Source organism: Colobus angolensis, unplaced genomic scaffold, assembly GCF_000951035.1.
Source record: "Colobus angolensis palliatus isolate OR3802 unplaced genomic scaffold, Cang.pa_1.0 Scaffold218, whole genome shotgun sequence".
In the NCBI taxonomy this organism is placed as follows: domain Eukaryota; kingdom Metazoa; phylum Chordata; class Mammalia; order Primates; family Cercopithecidae; genus Colobus; species Colobus angolensis.
This window is the reverse complement of record NW_012115355.1, coordinates 1901045-1907044: the sequence shown is the minus strand read 5'-3', so window position 1 is coordinate 1907044 and position 6000 is coordinate 1901045.

Here is a 6000-nt window from a genome sequence, read left to right as displayed (position 1 = left end):
TAGGCATATATGTGTATCTGTGTATTTTATAAAGATAGGAGAGAATTATATCTATTGTAAACCCTAGAATAAAGAGTCAAGGGCTTTACCTGTGCTAGGAAGACAGATATTACTGTATAACTTTTTGTAGTGGTTAATATTTCTACCCATGCATATGTAGTGTCTTATAATTGTATTTGTTTCTTATAAGACAACCCATTTAATAAATCATAAAATAATAAATGTTTTTAAAATGTGATAAAAAATTAAACTTTTCTTTAATTCCCCTCTAAATTATCTGCTTATTCTAAGTAGAGAATTATTTTGTTAGACCTATTAGACTCTACATTCCTCAGCAGAAGTTAAAAGTAAAATTTGAATAGAATATATAATGAATATGATACTGTAATTCTGAAATGTGGCTGGTTGCAGCTCATATGAAACACTGCAGTGATATCAGGATCAGATGAAACGAAAATCTGGAGACAAAATTGAAGTATGCATGTAATCTATTGATGCATTTAAAGTTTTTTAAAAACATTATCTTGGCCAAACAAACCATTTATGCAACTTAGTTTCCTAGAATTAAAATTAACTTCCTAAAATTAAATTCCTAGAATTAAAATCTCAGTCTAGAGCTAGGACTGCATTTTCACTTAGTCTTATTTTTAGAAAAAATAGGTTAACACTCAGTAAAAGTAAATATGAAACATAAAGAAAGAAGATGTAAAAATAATGAAAAAAAATCTTTTGAGTCCAATTTCTGTTAATAAAATTAGGAATAAGCAGCAATTAATTTCCCAACTGATGAAAACTATGGCCAAGCCTGTAGCAGTGGAAAGTTGCACCTCAGCAGTCAATAACAGCTGCAAAAAATGAAAGAGTAGGAATGAAAGAAAAACTTTCATTGTTTTATGTGCTCTGAATGCCAATAAATTTACTCTTAATATTTTATTAAGCATTAAAGTTTATATATTCATGTACAATTCAAAATATTTGCTATTTTAGAAATTTCATAGCATCATAAACCTCAGGAGTACTGTATATTTTGGGGTTATTGTGATGTTAAAGCATGTTCTTTTCATAGCAGTGAGGCAGGTTGCAATCCAACTGACCAGTTTTTTTCCTTTAAAACCTTCACAGTGTGTAATCCCAGCACTTTGGGAGGCCAAGGCAGGCGGATCACGAAGTCAAGAGATCAAGACCACTTGGCTAACACGGTGAAACCCTGTCTCTACTGAAAATACAAAAACAAAAACAAAAAACAATTATCCTGGCGTGACGGAGGGCGGATCACGAGGTCAGGAGATCAAAATCATCCTGGCTAACACAGTGAAACCCTGTCTTTGTTGAAAATACGAAAAATTAGCCGGGCGTGGTGGCTGTCGCCTGTAGTCCCAGCTACTCGGGAGGCTGAGACAAGAGAATGGCGTGAACCCGGGAGGCGGAGCTTACAGTGAGCAGAGATCACGCCACTTAACTCCAGCCTGGGTGACAGAGCGAGACTCCGTCTCAAAAAGTAAGTAAGTAAGTAAGTAAATAAATAAATAAATAAATAAAACCTTCACAGTGGTATTGACTGGTCTCACCAAATTAGCCTGGCAGAGAGCTATGTCAGTCATGGTAACAGCTGAAATAAGGAGCCAAGAAGTGCTGTATCTATTCAATTCATGTGTATAATAAATGTGCCTTTGTACAAGAAAGATGATTCAATAAGATGAAATGTGGAGGAAAAAAACGCCAGAGAATAAGAAAACTGTCTACTTTGGAAACCTTAACGAATGTACTAGCATACATTTATCTTACACTTTTCATGTTTGTCTCACATGATGCCTGAGTGTTTTGATCCCTGAAACCACACATTTTTAGTAGCATACATTTTGAACATAACTGAGATTAAAGTAGACTAGGATAACCACTTACTTTGAAACGGATATTAAGAATTCACTACATGCTTCATTATATTCACTTAAGTTAATCATTATGATATAATCACAGGCATTGCCATTTAATTCGTTCTCTTAAAAGAGCAAGCTCTTGTAAGTACATAGCTCCTGCTCCTCATGAATGAGCCTCTACAGAGCTGTTGAATTGTCATTTGTGAGTCACTGACATTGTTATGAAGAGGGCGAGTACAACTATTGCTCTGTGTATTCTGCACTGTAAATTATCCATGATCAGTACGAAATGATGTTCTTTGCTTATTTGATTATTATCTTATGCAGTACAATGAGTTATGTGCTAGACTGGTTTAATAATTTGTTTAAATTTACTAGGTGAAAGAGTGGATTAATAACATGATTTTCTTAAAACAGATTTAATCTTACAGAACAAAAATATACTTCATAATTTCTCTAAGTCATTTATTTTACTTCTCATGAATTGATTAAATAATATTCCATAGAAAAACTATTGTGGATAATATAAAATACATCACCTCCTCCCCAAAAAATGCTTTTTTGAGTTAAGAAGTATATTAAAAATATTATATTTTGGAAAAATTGTCAAAAAAAGGTAATAATCAGACACCATTTACAAGTAATAGAAAAGGTTCACAATTTTTTTCCATTTCTCCGTAGTTATACTATCTTGGCACATACCTGCACCATTGATTTTTATCCCCCTTTCTATTGAATTATGGCTTCAAGATTCAGTACACTGATAGGAAAAGATACAGATATGTTCTGCCTTCTCATATATGGGGACGTAGAATTCATCTTACTTGGTTAACAATAAAATGGAAGATTCTTGTTTATAATTGACACATTTTAAGATATAATTATAATTGTCTATGAGTTTGTGTATATTTTCATTTTATTATGGAAATAAATCTTGGTTCAATATTGTGTATTAGCCTAATATAATTTAAAATGTATCATTTTAATCCAAATTTTATATACATAACAACTGGCCACAATAAAACTAGACTATAGTCTAGAAGTAAGGGAAACATGGTTAAAATATAGAGTTCCTAACCCAAAATAATGGGCACCCTCAATGATCTAATTTCTTCGAGACAGCATCTCAATACCATTTTATTTTTAGTAAGTGTTTTCTCGGTCCATTAACTTGAATCTAATTTTCTTGTTCCTGTGTTGGAGAGAATTCTGTTCCCTCCACCTTCAAGGTTGTCTGGTTTTTATTTGATCCTACTTAGGGTTTAGTATAGCTCTCTTTGAATAAAAATGGGCAACACTTTATGATCAATGAGGCAATTAATAAAAGCATAAATCACAATTTTACTACAAACATATAAATGTGTTAACTGGTGGAAATATGGAAATTTCATTCAAAAATCAGTAAAATATCTTACATAAAAATATTTTTTTCCTAGGTATCCTTTGTGATGCTTCATCAGCACTAGAGTCCAATGTCTTTGGGTTTTTTTAAATAATTTCTTTTCTAAATTTTGTTGATTTGAGGAATAAGAATTTTTTATGCTCTCCTTTCCAAAGTTATTAATTTAACTAAATTTATGCTTATTTTGTATAGATATATTTAAATAAGAATCCTGGGGTTGTTTATGCAAGCATATTTAATATGCTCACATCATGTGAACCTTTTACAGAGTCTGCTTCTTAAAAAAATTAGGCAAGTATTTTCCTACTGCAGAAAACAAACACACACATACATATTTTCAGATTCTAGGAACAAATATTTGTCATATATTCTGTGTCCACATACTTTCTCTTTTTATTTTATTCTTATTACAATAAGAACACAACTTAAACTCTCTTTACAAATTCGTTTTGGTGCCCAATACGGTATTGTTAACTATAGGCACCATGTTGTACTGCAGATCTCTAGCATGATTAAATCTTGCATGCTTAAAACTTTGTACCTGTTGAACAACTTCCTGGGTCTCCCTGCTGTCATCCCTACAAACCACAGTTCTACTGTCTTTTTCTATAAGTTTGACTCTTTTAGATACTCATAAAACTGGACGCATGCAGTATTTGTTCTCTTGTGACTGACTTATTTAACTTAGTGTAACATCCTGCAGATTCATTTATGTTGTTTCATATGACAAGAGTTCCTTCTTTTTAAAAGTTGAATAATATCTAATTGTATGTTTATACATTTTCTTTATTCATTCATTCATTGATGAAAGTGGAGGTTGTTTTTCTGTCTTAGCTATTGTGATTAATGCTGCAATCAATATAACAATGCGGGTATTCGAGATCCTGATGTCAATTATTTTGGATATATATATAGATGAATAAAGAATCATACAAATAGGGATTCTGCCTTCAACGTTTTTAAAATATTTGAAGGTATAAAACAAATACATATAAATAAACATAAATAAGTTATAACTGATAGTAACTAGATCACAAAAAATAAATTTAGTAGAAATCAAATTTCACAAATTTATTATGATTACTAGTTTAATGTTTACTGTGGATAAGTCATCATCCAGTGAAAGAAATTAAGAAATATCATTTAAAGATGTTTTATGTAACGATATTAGTAAAACTCAAAAGGAAACTAAATTCTCACTGACTGTTTTGTCATCAAGGATTTTTTCAGTCAATATTTATTTAATAGTTATAATGTGGTAGCCTCTAGGGTCTGAATAATTTTCCCCTGTACTAATGAAGTAGCCAGACTTCAACATACCCCCAGCGATCCCTACCTGCTGCTTTCCATTTTCCTATATAATGCTCAACTTTATTGTCCCAGTGTTGTGGTTGGTGAATAGGATACTGCAGAAGTAATGGTGTATTCAATAAATAGGTTATAATGCACTGCAGCTTCTGTCTTGAAATCATTTTCTCTTGTGCATCCTTTGCTCTAGTGGAAGACATAATATGAGCAGTCATGCATAGATCCGTGTTGCAAGGAACTACAGTATCTTGCTAACAGCATTGGGAGTGTGCTTGGAAGAGGATCCTCCAGACACTGTTAAGCCTTCAGGTGGTCGAAGCCACAGGTGATGTCTCCATTTCAGCCTCAAGCAAGACTGAGCCAGAATTAATCAGCTAAGCACGTCTCAGATCACTGACACATAGAACCTTTAAAATAATAAATGGTTGTTGTTTTAATCCTCAAGTTTGTGGTAACTTGTTGTGCAACAATAAATAATGAATGCTTGGATACCCAAAAGTTGTATGCTGCTGTAACAAAAACAGGATTGGTTTTGGAACTGGGAAGAGGGCTTTGCAGCAAGTGTTGCTGAAAGATGAAAGTAATTTGAAGAAACTGTTACTTGAACCCTCCTGGTCTCCGACAAGGCTGTGAGTGAGGGTGTCTAGTAATTAAGGTAAATACTCCAGTAAATTGAGGAAAGGAAAAGCTTTTCTATGTAACAGAATTAGGTTTAGCGACATTGTTTTCTGAAATTTTATGAAAAGTAGAATATGTCTCAAATGAACTGGGTGATGTAGATAATAAGAATGCCTACCAAAGTATTGAACTGACGGTGCCACCCGGTTTCATCTTGCTGCTTATAATAAGTGCAAGAGAATAGAGCTACACTAAGGAAGAGCTAATAAAAATAAGAGAGTCATGATTAACAGTTTGGAAAATTCTCAGCATTCCCAGGTAGCAAACGATACTAACATTAAGAATAGCTTCCAAGCAAGGATCGCATCCAGGGAATGACCAGGAAAATAGAAGCCAAGATTGTGTCAAGGGTGTGACTCTAAAATCTTTCTTTAGGCCACTGAAGAACTAAAGAAGCATTCAGTCAGAAAAAATGGCTCCCTAAAAAGATTAGGAGTACACCTCAGAGATTCTACCATACAGCAATAGAGCTCATAAGCAGTTTAAGGACATTGTCCCTCAACCATCTTAGAAGGAGCTCAAGGTCTCAATGTGTAAAAGGGATTATGTTGAAGAACTATAGTCGAGTGGAAGTAATTCTTAACCAGGGTAACTTCTGCTTCCTCAACCACAGGTGACATTTGGCAATGTCTAGAAACATTCTGGGTTATCACAATTTGGGGAGGTGCTACTATTATCTAATGGGTAGAGACCACAGATGCTGCTAAACACCTTATAATGTGTTTACAAAAACTG